Source organism: Sinohyriopsis cumingii, chromosome 18 (genome assembly GCF_028554795.1).
Source record: "Sinohyriopsis cumingii isolate HCF-2022 chromosome 18, ASM2855479v2, whole genome shotgun sequence".
NCBI lineage: Eukaryota > Metazoa > Mollusca > Bivalvia > Unionida > Unionidae > Sinohyriopsis > Sinohyriopsis cumingii.
Window position 1 is genome coordinate 66487884 of NC_142978.1, and position 17057 is coordinate 66504940.

The window sequence follows — 17057 nt, forward strand, 5'->3', positions numbered from 1 at the left end:
TATCTCTCTTACTCGCTCTCTCGATCGCTGTCATTTGCACTGTCTCTCTCTCTCTCTCTCTCTCCTTCCTAACTACCGGTATATTCTGAGAGACTGTGTGCTGTGTCCTGTTCATTCTAAGCCAACTTGGATATGCGAGAAAGCTTGCCGGTAGGTTCTCGTGGGTCGGTGGTTCTTTACGGTGATATCCCGGCTTTTTCCTCCACCATTAATACTGGCCGCCATGTATAGCCTATATTGTGCTGAAAAATGGCGTTAAATCCTATAACAATGAAAACAACAACAACAACTCTCTCTCTCTCTCTCTCTCTCTCTCTCTCTCTCCTTCCTAACTATATTCTGAGAGACTGTGTGCTGTGTCCTGTTCATTCTAAGCCAACGTTGATATGCGAGAAAGCTTGCCGGTAGGTTCTCGTGGGTCGGTGGTTAACCCCCAATTCCCTACATGCGTACGTGCTAAATAGACGGCCCCTAAGTAGTTATTGACATTGGTTCAATTAAATAAACGTTCTAAGATAATAAATATCGATTCAATGCATATCAGCAGTAACTGCAAGAGCAAACGAGGGGCCTGATTTGGATCATTTTGGCCAGGTCCCTTAGACTTATGTGCGGTGACCACCATCGTGAGCATGGCATTTGGAAATAAACTTTTAAAAAATTATTATATAAAACTTAAGTTATAATTTTCTTCCATCACTTACGGGCGAACCCCCCCTCTCTCTCTCTCTCTCTCTCTCTCTCTCTCTCTCTCTCTCTCTCTCTATATATATATATATATATATATATATATATATATATATATATATATATATATATATATGTGTGTGTGTGTGTGTGTGTGTGTGTGTGTGTGTGCGTGTGTGTGTTAATTCAGAGATAACAGTAACCCTAACCATAAAGTAAACAACTGCATTTTACTCCTAAACCGTTTGATTTATTGTCATTAACAAAGCTATAGGGCTCTAAGATACAAATACTGTAATGAAAACAGCAACCAAATCGCATGTCCTTTCAGACCAACATTGCCGTTGGGTGGAAAACTATAGTGATAAATATGGGGATTTTTGTTGGCCGGGAAAATGCCAACAAAACCCTAATAGGACAGGTAGGGAAAGCGAATATGAACATAAGCTCTCCGAGATAGACATAACCAGAACATGCATTCCTAAACATGGGTTTGAAGTTCAAGCCAACAACTAAACTTCTACATAGAAAATTTCAGTAACAGGTAAAGAATTTACTAGAAAATTCACGGTAATGAAGTTTTTAAATGGTAAACAAAACATAACAAAACATAATTTGTAATGATAAAGTTCTTGGTACCCGCAACATTCAGCCTCCTGCAATTCATTGTGATGGAAATAACAGAACGAACTTGTATGCAGGCATCACAGTATATACCCGAAAAATCGCAAAGAGATAAATGTGATTGTGCAAAGATTAATAAATTATAAATTTATTGCAAATAAAATTTCCGGCTACTTCAATAAACAATAATTTATTTGCCCCTCTATTCTTTTAACATCCTTTACTGCTTCAAGTTTTCATATGTAGCACTTTTAGTTTTAGAAAGCAACAGATTTTTATGTTGCATTTTAAAACACTGTACCAGCTGAGACCATGAATGTTTTGCACACCAGTAGAGCACAAAGTACTGGGTTACTGAGCCTGGATCTGTATTCACTTTTATGTTTGTTAACAATACTGAACAATCTCTCACTGTCAGCATTAGAATGGTAAAGAACCAATATTCCTTTCATAGCCTGACAAAGAAGAGGAAATTTATATCTTCAAGTGATTGTGTCTTTTAGCTGGGAAATAAGGTGCCACTGCACATCAACTCTATCTGCATTAAGTATATTGTCAGGTAGAATCTAAACTTTATATTTCAGGAATTCTCCTTCCAGATGATCCAAGGCAGACGAGGGTATTAGAAAGTGATATCTCTTGAAAAAGAATCTAACACTTTGGAAGTTTTTTGACTGTCTCTCATTTACATCAGCAATTGAAGCTTTAAAAGCACTTCATCTCCATAGGGGAATTTCTGGAGCATGTAATCACAGGCTGTAGCATAATAATCTCAAAAAATTATCATAAAACACGTTCACAGCTAGAGTAGAACTGTGTTCTATGAATTCTCTTGCTTCTGCACCAATAGCAAGATCTTCATTATCTTTCTATTAAGAACTTGGTAAATAACACCTCTGTGTTTATAACATTCATGTCCGCACTTTAGTTCTGCTGCAGATAAGAAGTTTCCTTAGTATTGGAGTTCATAAGACGAGCCATTCATATAGTCATCTTTGAAGGATTTGAGTTTTTTTTGTCTTTTTCTGATCCACCTGTGAATTTTTTTGAAAAAATATATGTGCTCTAACACAAACATCGACTAGAATACATCTGAAGACTTTTAGAGCCAAATAGTAAAATTATTTCCACATGGCCTGCAATAGATGTCACGTGATGCTGCCCTTGTGTCCTCATCTTTGTAGGATTCTGTTATTTTTTGTTTCGTTTACTTTTGGCCATTTTCTAATCCATCTGTGAAATTATTTGAAAGGAGATATTTTTGCTCTCATACACGCATCGACTAAAATAAATTACACTTTAGCACCAAATACCTATAGACTGGTTTTGTACTAAATATAAATTAGAAAAAAGAATCTGTGAGTAAAGATTAAAAATTAGAAAACCAGTCTGTTGTCTCGTAAAGTAAGCCATGAAGCTGCTATGTATAGAATACGAGGTCAAAAGTTTGAAAGTAGAGCATGTTTCTGGGTAATAGGATAGTTGCTATAAATAGAACATAATACTGTTAAGAAAAAGCATGGACAAGTTTACTCTTATATTGTAGTTATGTAGAAGCCATCTTTTCTAATATATGGTATGTGGGATTAATGGGATGTTAATAAAAGCGAGAAAACAAACAATTGATTGTTTTTGGAAGGTGGATATACCGAAAAAGCGTAATCCATATACGTTTAGGTGTAAGGCTTAATTTAGTGAAAAAAAGCGTAATGATTGGCATGTATGTGTATGTAGTATAAATAAATTTATAGTTTTAACATGACTCAAAATTATGTAGCCACAAAATGTTCATTATCAATGTCCTACAAAAATGTCATCGATTATTGTAATAATAAAGCATAATGATACATTTCAAACACATCACTGAAATTTAAAGATTATCTGTCTCACTGTCACTTTACTTTAATGTTCTTTACACTGTAGGTACGTATTAAATCCGACCTTCATAGGTCACATTTTCTAAATTGTCATGAAATTTATTATTATGCACAATTTTGCATGACCCCTCACCCATAAAATCCCTGTATAACTTCTTTATAGATGATATCTTAGAAGTGTATCACTAATTAAAATAACCGATGAAAATTTATTTCACTTGTATGGAGATAAGAAAAATGTGTTAGTAGATTGAACACTTTCATTTCCAGTATAACCAAGATCATCCCATACAAGTTTCTGAAAACATAAGACATCTTCATTATGGTAAAGTGCTGATCAACTTAAATTTTTTTAAATTCTGGAGCCAATAGCATAATGAAACCATGATAGCTGATACATGTAGCTGAAATCACCTTAGGAGAACCTTGGAAAGTGCTTCAACAGAGTGCCCCGGACAGAGGATGTTGGGGTTTTAATGGCTTATGCTCAAATAAGGGGTAACAGGAGTCTGCTAATGTTACTGACTACATTTCCAGTGACATGGCAAAATAACATACTCATAGACATTAATGTCCTCAAAGCATTTGCTATTACCAGTAAATGGGTTATCAATGGATGCAATATTATCGGAACATTTCTAACTCAATTGGCATGTGACACTGAAATATGACATAGAAGCAGTATATGTCAAATGTAACAGGAGGATTCACTGTCACTCACTGCACTGACTGACTGAGGCAATGTGCCTTTATAATGAAACTAAAAAATATTGGCAAAATTCATGACTGAAATGTGAAAGTAAGTTTTGGTAGTTAAAAAAATTGGAGATTTGGAAAGGGGCTGTCCATTTAGTACATACGCATGGAGGGGAGCTGGGGTTAACCGTAATGCATACACTTGCGTATGGAGTGGTATAATGATAACGTACGTACGCATAACCTATTCGACTGGGTTCAGTTGACATTTGAATTTTAGCGGACATGAGACAAACTTTTTAAAGTTACACAGTTATTTCTTGGATGCAGCCAGACATTCAGTGTCGGTGGACGATCTGTTTTATAAAAAAACATAAATACTATTAATCCTTGATTGTTCATACATGAATTAAATATAGGCCGTTATACAGAATTGGGGTGGTCAAGCATACGTACACAGGTTGGGGTGTGTGTAAAAAAGTATGCATGTGTACAGGGAGGGGTGTAGGGGTGAAGCTTTGCCAGACTTTTGCATACATACTAAATGGATGGCACCAAAGAAGCTGGTGCAAGCCTAAACTTAGTATGTTACCTGTGAAATCAAATAAACTGTTATTAAAAAAAAATAACACATAGGAATTAAAAGATCAACTACCAAAAATTCAATAACCATTGTAATTCCAACTATTGTCAACTTATTAATGGTACTGAAACTAACATTAGTGAGCAAGACAAGAAATTATGTACCAGCTTTTTTTCCCACTAGACACTGGCAAATTTAAAATTAAGAACTATCATGGGAACAAGTCCTATAATAAATAAAATTGAAGAATGATGCTTGATTGTGGCACCAATAGTAACATCAGTGCAGGTAATGAATGGCCATGACATCACTTTCATCGTTTTTATCATCAAAGCGTGCTACTGAATAAATGCTCCCACCATAAATCTTTAAAAAAAATGACAAATGTGAAGAAAGCGGTAAGCAGTTTAGATTCTGTTGATGTAAATTATTTAGTGTGTAACTATTCATCGTTTAATATATCCATAGTTGTTTACAAGTCTTTGATTCAGATTTTTTTTGCATTACAGAAAGTGAAACAAATCTAACGAAGCGTTTTGATACTTTAAGAAATATTGTATAATAATTAGTAGCAACAAGATAACTCATTTGTGAAAAAACAATAATTAAAACGCACACTTAATAGTTTGCAATTTAAAATGTACCTGTTAAAATAAATTGATCTATCACCACTTGTCAATCATGCCTATCAAATTAACCAATCAGCGAGTGTAAGTTATACACACCTACAGGCATTGCTTTTGTCCACCATTTTCCTCTGACAAGCAGCATGTGGCAAAAATGAATAGATTATGATAAGTATTTACAAAGTTTGCAATGATTTGTTGATTTCTACATAGATAAGGGTGAAAATAAAGAATGTATACGGTATCCTAGTGGGACCCAAAGTGGATGCATATTATGACAATAGTAACTGCAACAACACAATGGGCTTAACAAAACCTAATGACACTAATTCACATAAAACTGGCCGATGTATGCAAAACAAAAGAACATTCTTCAGCAGATACACAGAAGAATTCAACGTTAACAAAATATAAAAACACTTGCAAATAAGAAAACATGGTTTTTCTTATCTCATGCAAAATGTACAGTAGCAAGTATAAGGAAACACAAAAACTTAACGTAAGAATGAACCTTCTTCTGATTAACATACCCTAAAAAATAGACTTTAGTCTGGTAGATTTCTCTTTGCCTTTGATGATGCAGTCGTTCTGGATTTGCCCAATGCCATTACTGTTCAAATGAACAAATGAAAGAAAAAGAATATATTGCATTAGATGTCTATAAATCTTGCATACTATTCGTCAAAACAAAAAGGAATAACAACATACACATAATACATAAAATTGTTTATGAAACATATTAGATCATATTATTTACATCGGAGTCCACTTTAAGTCAGTACTCAGAAATAAGTCCCTACATTTCTTTAAAAAAATAACCCCTCATGCTGGCACAACAACATAATCATATTTTTTGGACTGGTGACTGAAGGATTTTTAGCTGGTCTTTGCAACAGTGTCACTTTGTTATAACTGAAAATGTAACTTTCAATATGAAAAATCGGTGGTCACATTAAGCTTTATCACAGTATTGTGTGCTCTGATTTTATCTTTGCCTTATTCCAATTTCAAATATGGTCTATGTGTTAAGTATTTTGATTTGAAATACATGTAACATGAAAAGGAAAAGAAAAAGGTCAGCTTTTATATACTGACTATAAACTTATAAAACTGATGCAGACAGCATTAAGTTTCATAATTTTCACCTGCTTGAACTCTTTAACTTTAAACGTGACTCTACATTTCACTGTTTTCATTGATTTTTGAATTAAGTTTGCTTATATTTTCACAGAGTGTTTATGTAAATATACCAAAATAACTGTGTCAATGACAGTGACACACACACATACACACAGTATATATCCAGTTCTTTTATTGTCTTCACAAAATTGTGAGCTTCATGTTTTAAGCTCATTTGATGTATCAGTATTATGGATAATGGGTATGAATGTGAAACCTTATGCAGCCCTTAAAATAAAAATTTCTGTTCATTTCATGATGTTATCAATTACATACTGAACCATAAAATTTTAATAGAAGCAGAGATATCGAGTAAAAAAAACAAAATGGTAGAAAAGTTTATTTGAATTCTATATTGAAACACTTCTGGAAAACAAGCATAAAGAGAAATACTGCAAATTACGCTGGTCATTTTGTTCCTTCTTTCAGAATGATCTCTTGACAATGGATGAATTGTGGAATAAGAAATCAAAACAGGCATTGCCAACTTTTCAAAACAGTTTTTATTTTATCTTTCTTTTTTCATTTTTCCTATATTTTTTCGTCTGATATTTGAAAACCGGGCAAACAAAGCACTGTAGAGTTATAACCCTCTCAATAGTCTTTATCCTTACTAAAAAAAACAAGTGCCTGTGACTGTAAATACTATTTAAGATGAATTATAATGTAAAGAATAACAAAGCAAACTAATAATAATTATTCATGACTAATGAGTTTGTGTGTGGTTTAGATTTTTTAATGAATTTTTAAAAAAATTTCCCTCATATTGCTATGATGTCTGCAGTGTGATTGTTTATAGTGATGTCTAGCACTGGGGCATCATGCCACAGACATTTAGCATGATGTCCCACCCAGTCACATTAACCTGACACCAGGCCGACCAGTCCTAACACTAACCTCTTAATGATGAGCGCCAAGCGAAGCAGCTGTTAGTACCATTTTTGTAAGTCTTTGGTATGACTTGGCCACAGGATTGAACCCATGACCTCCAGCATCTGAGGTGGACTCTCTAACCAATAGGCCACCAGAGCGGTTCATGACTGATGAAGTCTAAAATAACTTGCAAGATGTATCGTTTTGTATCGATTCCCCATCTGTTGTATCAATATGTGTACCATAGCAGCTAAAGTATGCTGCTAAATGAAAGAGCAGATCATGAACATTCAAATTCATTTGCATAACCAGCATGTAAATCTGAAAATTAAATGATATGAAATCATCAATGTGAACAAACAAACATTGAAAATTTGAATAATGCACTTAATAATAATAATGTGAAATAACTTACACATGATGAATTGAAAGTGAAATATATAAGACTTAATGGAACTATTGCTTTTAATACAGATACATAGCACTTGTTGCCTTTAGTGCTTGTAGGAAAAATTAATAATTGTGGCTGATACAGGGTAAAATATTTACTTTATTGTAAAATGGAGCAATTAAACACTTGTGACAAAGATTTTAAGTTTATATTAATAAATAACAGACAATTAAAAAATGACCATACAAAGCTTAAGGTAAGGAAAACGTACCATTTTTTATGACAAATTGAAATGTTCTTGTTAGCTTGTCTTTATCATAGGACTCATCTATAATATTTCAACACAGCGAAGATGTCATGTGAACATCTTTTTGACTATAAGGTGACAAAGCCCTTCTGTAAAGATCCATATAATTATCAGCTGAAATAAAGAAGGAAATAATCATAAATTACAATGATATTTTATGCGCAAAGGAACAGTAAAGATACTATGGTCTAAAGAAAAAACATGTTAAAAATAATGCTTAATTGATCAAATAATTTAACCTAAGAACAGTAAGTTTGGTGATTATAATATGGTGATAATGATGTTAGGGGTTCTCCATAAAGTATGTATGAAACAACTGTGATTTTTTACCACCTTTCCCCTTACAGACTGCACAGAATATATTTTTGTACACCCCACTGTGTAAACATATTGGTGAGTGACCATCCCTTTTCCAAGAATAGCTGGGACAATTGAATTTTGAATGATGAAGTTATTAGGATATTCATTAAATATAAGCAGAGGTTTAAATTAATACTAAGTAATGAAACTTTACAAATGAAAATAAGAAAGTGTTAAACAGCAACTAATATTTAGTAGATTTTATCAGGTTAAAAAGTGTAATAGTCAAAAATCAGAAAGTGACTAAATTTATGATTTCAACCAATCGAACTGGATTACTGGAATATTTTCAGGCTTGTCATCACTTGGAATGACAAAATGACCAATTTCAATTTTTATCACCAGCTTTGACATCATCGAAATCATGAACATCAACAGCTCTTTTCATGAGTGAGAACTATTGTAAGCTGTGTATAATCATGTGACATTTCATGCTGAACTGTAAATGGTGATAAATTCCAAACACATCACATACATGCTTTTGAATCTCACTATTATAAAAGTAATTGGACAATATGTGTCAAACAGGTAATCAATGTGCCTCTTGGTTCATCCAAATGCAATATGTTGTCAAAAAATGGCAAGGTACCGCTTCACAAATTCGCATGAGGCATCAGGGTTTGGATTGCATAATATGTCAGATCATGAGATATCCCAACCGGTCCTGTCAGAAAATGAAGAATAAATATGTCTTCCACAATGTGCACCATGGGCAAGAACACTACAAGGTAATCACACTTCATAACTTTAAGTAGTAACTGGCTCTGCTTGACTTGACATAGGAGCCACTTTGCATCTAACTCATCTGCTGGTTATGATTCTGACTTGACTGGCTCAACATCTCTAAATAAACATCAGTTATCAAGGGATTTTGACAACTGCAGCTGCAGAAAATGCTTATTAACAGTCACCCTGCTGCTAATGCTTTTTCAAAACACTTCACCCTCACTCCATGTATACATACTTTATGGATGACCCATTAGTTTAAGGGAAAAAACATATATGACAGAATGAATTAGACAGGTCAGTATCACAAGCTTTATATAAATCATTATATAATAATGGTAAATGTAAATTTATATGGACATGTTATTTCAGAGGTCTCGGAAATGCTTAATCACGCGTATTTGGACGCCAATGTTTTATCCTGGATGTAATAGGTGGGTGGCAACAATCAAAGACTTGCCGGTCATGCTTCAGCCACCTGCTTAGTGGGTAAATGTGTTGATTCATTAGCTGTGTTGATATTTACATTGACATAATTTAGTGGCTGAAAGACCCATTGATATACAGCTTGCCATTATAAGAGTACATTAAAAAAGAACACGATGCAATAGCTGGGTGGCAGGTTCAAAGACTCTAACTGGTGGCTGGGTGGGACAATGTATTGATATTTACTGTGAATGAATTCAGAGGCAGAAAGAACCGGAGATGTAAATGTGGTCATTTATAAGAGTACATCAAATAAATAAATTTATATTTTATTATTGTCTTAATTTCTGAGCAAAGTAGAATAAGCAGTGCATGTGACCTCGGAATCAATACATGCTGAGACTTAAACAAAATACTATTCGCAAATTTGGATAAGTATTTTGGGGTTAAACAGCAAACTGACAAAGACTGTAAAGAGATTCAGAAGAGTACTCAAGTTCCTAGTCTAGAACTGATAGTTCGGATGACACAGTATCTAAATGTATGAAAGTGCTTGGAATAAGACATTCTTTGGACTGATAAAATGTGCGTGTGTGTGTGTTTAACGTAGCTTTAATAATTGTTCAGTCCTATCACTATGATGTCTAAAGTGCGACAGTTTATAGTGATGTCTTGCACTGGCGCATCATGCCGCAGACATGTAACATGATGTCCCACGCAGTCACATTATCCTGACATGACACCAGGCTGACCATTCCTAACACTAACCTCTTAATGCTGACCGCCAAGCGAGGCAGCTGTTATTACCATTTTTGTAAGTCTTTGGTATGACTCGACTGGGAATCGAACCCACGACCTACCGCATCCGAGATGGACTCTCTAAACACTAGGCTACCGGAGCGGTGGGGGGAAGATGATGTTACATGTCTGCAGCATGATGCCCCAGTGCTAGACATCACTATAAACTGCCACACTGCAGACATCATAGTGATAGGACTGAACAATTATTACAGCTACGTTAAACACACACACACGCACATACTCGTTTTCCAGAAATCAACTGGCAAAGAAGAACAAATATCTTACGGTCCTGTAGTGCATATAAAATATGTACATGATAGGTGGTGCTATGCAAAAAAACACTTAAATTTTCGAGATATTAAACCTGCGATATCGTAGGAAGAAATGTAACTGCAAGAACCAAACTAAAAGTAAATGAATTCTTACTAACAGTTTCATTATACATAATAGTACTAAATAGCAATAAAACAATGCGATCGTATTACCAATTCACGAAAACTGATAACGGTAACAGTCTGGCGTATATAATGTATGGTTTAAATTCCATTTTAATTTCAAAACTTATCTATTAAAATATAAACTTTTAACGTTTAATGAATTCAAAGTTACGTTTTAAACAATAATAATAATAATAATAATAATAATAATAATAATAATAATAATATTTGAGAAATTGAGACAATCCACGAAAATTGATAACATGAACAATGGTGTTGTCAATTGAATTAGTAGTTAAATATTGTAATAGTAAACAATATAAAATGTAATTATCAGCGCTTAAATAAAACGTGAAATGAATTATTAGTAATGGTTAAAGTATATATACCACCAGCCAGATAACACAATACTATATTTCAAGCAGAGCAAGTCTCAATGGCGAAAGGAACTAGGTTGTTTTCTTTAAAACCACAATGTCGAATGAAAACCGTCATTTGTACCAAACTCATTTGCATATTTGCATATATGAATATTTAATGACTGGCAGGATTTCTCCGTTATCCCAAGTGATATCATCAAAATCATGAACCATAACAGTTCTTTTCTCAGGTGACAATTTTTGTAAGGTGTGTGCGATCATGTGACATTTCAAGATGGCTTAGGATGAGTAATTAATTTAAGACATGCTTCTGAATCTCACGCTTATAAAAGTAAAGGACAATATGTGACTAAAAGGCAATCCATGTGTCTATCCAAATACAATACTGTCCCAGTCTGGCAAGGTATGGCTTCACAAATTCGCATGAGGCACCAGGGTCTGGAATGCATAATCTGTCGGAATCATGAGATAAAATAACTGGTCATGTCAGAAAATGAAGAGGAAAAAATGTCTTCTGCAAAGTGCACCATGTGCAATAAAACTACAACATATCACACTTCATAATTCTAAGCAGATATTGACTCTGCCTGACATGGCATACCAGCCACTTTGCATCTAACTGATCTGCTAGTTATGTTTCTGACTTGACTATTCTTCATAAACATCACTGTTATCAAGGAATATTACCCCTATCGCTGCAGAACATACTTAGCAGTTACCCTGCCACATATACAGGCTACTGCTTTTTGAATTTTTTTCAACACATCCCACCTCCACTCAATGAATACATACTTTATGCTCGACCTATTAGTGTCACAGAAAAAATAAAGTGACAGAATTAACTAATCATATCATTATCACAAGATTTACCAGTACATGCATTATATAATATACAGGTGACCGCTCTGGTGGCCTAGTGGTTAGAGCATCCGCCTCGGATGTGGAAGGTCGTGGATTCAAACCACAACTGAGTCATATCAAAGACTTCAAAAAATGGTAATAACAGCTGCCTTGCTTGGTGCTCAGTATCAAGAGGTTAGTGTTAGGACTGGTCGGCCTGGTGTCAGGATAATGTGCCTGGGTGGAAGATGATGCTGCATGTCTGGGGAATGATAAACCAGTGCTAGACATCACTATAAGCTGCCACTGCAGACATTATAGTGATATGACTTAAATTGTTTTAAAGCTATGTTAAAAATCTAAAACACATACTGTAATATACAGGCAAATGTACGTTTATATGGACATGTTATTCGTAAAACTCGAACAGTACTGATTGTTATTTTCACCAGATATGGATATGCACTGACAAAGTTATCATTCAACTTAATGCATCCGCTGAACAGACTTCTGATGTTTATGATCAGCTGACTGTAAAATATCAATATGATTACCATAAAGGTTGTAAATTGTCTGTTTTAGGAGATTTTTGGATGGATTTTGGTACGTATAGGATATGGGAAGATATGGACCAGTATATAGACCCAGCAAAGTCTTTACAACTACTACGGTAACATACATTTGAGTGATGAAGCTGTATAATGTATATTTATCATTTAAGTAGACCAAAAAGGGTCTTAAAACTTGTGTAGTTATGTCACAAAATTTATGAGACTCAGTCAATTCAGTTTTTGATTTAAAATGATTAAAATTCGAATTATTTGTTTCCTTTTGTTTTGATTTTCTGTTGTCTACTATACATGAGTGTTTTGATATTTCAGGTCATAAAGTCTGCAATCAGCAAGTAAGTTAATAAAAACAATGACCCTCAAGATATAATTTAAAGTCTGTTGTTGTCATTTGTATTAAAATGAATTTATTTTCCACTATAAATCAGATGGCTGTGGGAAACAAACAATAAACAGACGTTATGTAAAGTCCTAGTTGTGAAAGGGGAGTTACTCTGATATTGCAGTAAGACCAGCAACAAAAAAAATAATCTGATAATGGCATATACTTGTATTAATGTTGGAAATTTAATGTATCATTGTGTTGCACAAAGTGTAATCAACTTGAAAAATGGATGCTACTTCTATGGTACTCATTATGCCACTTGTGCCCTACAGCAAGAGAAAATTATAAGAAAGAATTAAAGAAATGCATTTGTAAATAACCACCCACAATGACTGGAGTTGCTCTGTGATTGTTGCTGAGAATGAACAATCAATACGAGGATGAAAGTACATATCAACCTAAGACTGTTTGAACAACAACCGGTGTTCCAATGAAAAGTAATAAATTGTGTATAATGCAGCTTTCAAGTCAACACCTGTTAAATGCAAAAGCCACCAAAAAAACGACATTAACATGCTTCACATTTTGATTCTTATTTGCTAACAAAGATTCGATTTCCTAGTCATTGACCATCACAGTAATCATATGATCTAACTCTTGTATAACATTATCAGACAACAAACTGGCTAAACATTTTGTTAAAGTGATAGAAATTTTAAGAAGATATTGATTCTATCTGAGAACATAGGTTAGGGATATTATTTTGAAACAGTAGTATTCATGGGTTTATTTATCAAATAGTGTAAGGCGTCAGCAATCCTGACATTTTCCCAAAATAAACTGGTGATTTAGAACTAGTAACCTATGGTCATGTGGTACATATAAGTACACAATATGTGTTGCAATAGATAAAATAAACACCGAAAAGGTAAAAAATATCGAGATACCACAGAACCAGTATCGTCGGAAGCTAGGCCACACCATATTGGTTTTTCCACAGGGGCTCGTATCGTTACTTACAACTGACCTGTCATACATGTACCATTATACGATATTTATGTTGTCGAAATATCTAAAATGATGAGGCAAGGGTCAGAGGAAACTCGGACTAATGTACTATATAATAACTACAATATAGCACATGCATGACAGGTCCATTGTAAACAACGATACGAGCCCGTGGGTTTTTCAAAGATTTTTTTTTTTACCAGTCCTCGAAAATTAATAAGGGTAATAAACTTAGAAGTGTTTTAATCGGAAAGAAATGTAATTGCCAGTACCCAAATAAAATGTAAATTATTTCTTAGTAACGCTGTCAGTATACATACTAATACGAGTACTGCCGTGTAGACAAAATAATGCGATCTTATTACTGAAACACGAAAACTGATAACGGTCATAAATGGGTATGAGGCGTACTGTTTCGTTTAATTTCAGTTCTAATTTAAAAACGTGTCTATTAAAAAATATAAACGTACAAAGAATTCATAGATACGGTTATAATAACAATAATAATAATAATAAAAATAAATAATAATAATAATAATAAAACTAAAACTGCTAGCGAAATAACCTTGCAATTCAACCAATCCACGAAAATTGATAACGCCACCAATGGCGGTCTAATTTCAAATAGAACTTAAAAAATTGTAATAATAAACAAAATAAAATGTAATTACCAGCGCTGAAATGAAACGTACAATGCATTATTAGTAACGGTTCAAGTATATACACAACCGGTCTGATAACATAATACTAAATTTCCAGCAGCACAAGTCTCAACGTCAATGTTATTTTCTATAAACCACAATGTCCAATGAAAACCATCGTTTCAACAAAGTCATTTGAATATTTGCATAAATGAATATTTAATGACTGGTAGGATTTCTCCATTATCCCAAGTGTTAGTGTAGTGTGTATCGCTTATGTCAAATAACAAAATCGCAAATGAGACGAAAGTATCACCCGATTGCTTGAAGGCACCTGCCATTTACGCATGATAAGTTACTTATTGCAAACTGACCCAGATTGTATTGTATCCAGGTTAAATATAAGTCGGTATCTCGCAAATAAAATTTTTAAAAAAATCATTATTTTCAAATACATTCAATGTGAATGCAAATGATAATCTTTTTGCTAGCATGGGTTACAAAAGTATTATTAAAGCAAGTTATTATTGTGTTTAATATTTGCCCTGCAAACATCAATTATGATTACATATGGAAAACAAATAGAAGCCCGGGTGATAAACACAACTGGCATGGAGCAATAAACTCATTGTTTAAACTTACCTACAGGATATCAAATACATAGGTTAATGCAAAAAAACTCCGGAAAATTGACTCTGGTATATTTTTAGTGTACCGATTTTTTCTTCTGAAGTCGGCCGACAAAAGGAAGTCAAGTTTGGTTCCTTTGGATTCTTTAAGTGTGCCTTTTTTGTCACCTTTTTTTAATAAAGACTGCCGACACAGGGAAGCTTGCATTAATTCTTTTTACCTGTATTAACAGGAATTTTCAAACTAAATTGAAACAACGGAACAGTTTTGAAAGCGACACAATCTAGTGCGTCGTGCACGCATACCAATATAAGGCTGAACAGTAAATTTGTTTTCATTAGTTTCATTTAAAATATTCCCTATCCACAGTGTATAGTGTTTTTTTTTTTTTCGACAACAAGAAGCATGTACTTCGTCTTGTAGGGATAAATGTACTTCATTTCCGGTTGCGTCCTCTATAGGTGGGAAATCGTAACTAAGGTGAAGTAACAGCATTGTATACTTCTATTTCGAGTAATTACATTATTACTTCTTCTTTACACTTGATAATTTTTTTTATTATTATTATTTTGTTTGTGTGCGAGTATAACTATTTTTAATCATTTAATGCAAATCTGATATAAATAGGAAAAGGTTGGAGTATGGCCAGTGACCTTTAAATAAAATCTCAATATGAATTATACTGAATTGAACATCTTGTAGAGAGGTGACATAACTAAATATGAAAGTACCAATGGCGAGATCAATAGATACTGTGCATTCCTAACCAATTCTGGATGGAATATATGTTGTATAAACTAGCTGTGTTTTAATATGGTAGACAATAGAATACAAATATTCGATGTCTTGATTTAAGCATCAAAGTTTCAGACAGCCGACCCTGTGTGGCCTGGGCGGGTATCGACATTTAGAATACAAGTTCGAAGATTTCCGTTGAGCTATCGCAGATCTGCATGTTGTTTTGATTGTATTTTAAACTGGTCAGAGACTTTTCTCGTGTGTTTCATTCTTTGTCCTTTTTATTGTTACTGCCTTGTATCACACAGTTATAGCTTCATGGCTTCAAACGATACTTTTAATACATTTTTTGCTACATCATTGTGAGGAAATGGGAGATAAGTACCATTACCATTCATCTGTTTGATCTTTTCACTTAAATCTGCCATATATAAATCCTAAGTTGTTCTTATAGATCTAATCATATTGTCATTCACGTTCATTCTGTTTTAGAGGTTATTGATCTTTTATCGTAATCGCTTGTTAAATCATTCTTGTTTTTAAACTTAGACCATTAGTATTATCTGCTATACTGTTGAGTTCAGAAATTTTTGTACTCAGAGGAATATTCTTAACCGTTCGTAACAGCTGCTTTGCAATTTTCCCAGTTTAATTTTGTTTAATACAATGTTAGGCTAATGATACAAGACATTCAATGTATTATAGGCCTACAGGTCATAGCTGAGGTCCCTCGAACAGCGAGCATGCAAGAATAAACTTGTCTTCTTTAGCTGGTAATAAGAATGGTAATACATATACTTACACTTAAACATCTTGAATTTCCTCAAAATGTCCTTTCTTACTTAATTCTTCAAATCCGAAAAACATGACCCATGTCGTGGAAAACATGATACCACCGATATTATACTGTAATTTCGACTACATTTCCGCTGAAATCACATTCTCCTTATTGCACTGAATTGATCCAAAAACTCCAGTCCATCTTAAGCAGAAAAGCAAAATTGAGTTGGATCAACAGAAAAGCAAACTCCATCCATTCCAGACCAACTGCAAAAGTTTTCAACGTGCATTCGTTCAAATATATGACTCTAAATTTCAATTTTAACAAGACCAGAAATAGACTATTTTGAATTAATGTCAAGCGCGCGACGAAGTTCAAAGGTCGTTTGGCGGTTACGGTGCGCATTAATATTGTTACTGAGTATTGAAGACTCTACGATTGTGTATTTATGTTGAAATATAGCATAAATTCATTTACTTTGTTTCTTGTAGTGTTTCTCTTTATCATTAAACCTTAAGTAGGAAAACGAAATGAGGATATAATAAAAAGGTT

The 17057-nt window shown here is 33.8% G+C and overlaps 1 long non-coding RNA gene across 1 annotated transcript; it reads right to left on the reverse strand.

The window, feature by feature from the left end:
- Positions 1–1959: 1959 nt before the first annotated feature.
- Positions 1960–14543, reverse strand: LOC149776833 (uncharacterized). Its single transcript, XR_016416128.1, has 3 exons — positions 14387–14543; positions 7808–7957; positions 1960–7466 (listed from the first exon to the last, which is right to left on the reverse strand). It is a non-coding gene; the product is annotated as an uncharacterized LOC149776833 (long non-coding RNA).
- Between the last annotated feature and the right edge of the window lie 2514 nt (positions 14544–17057).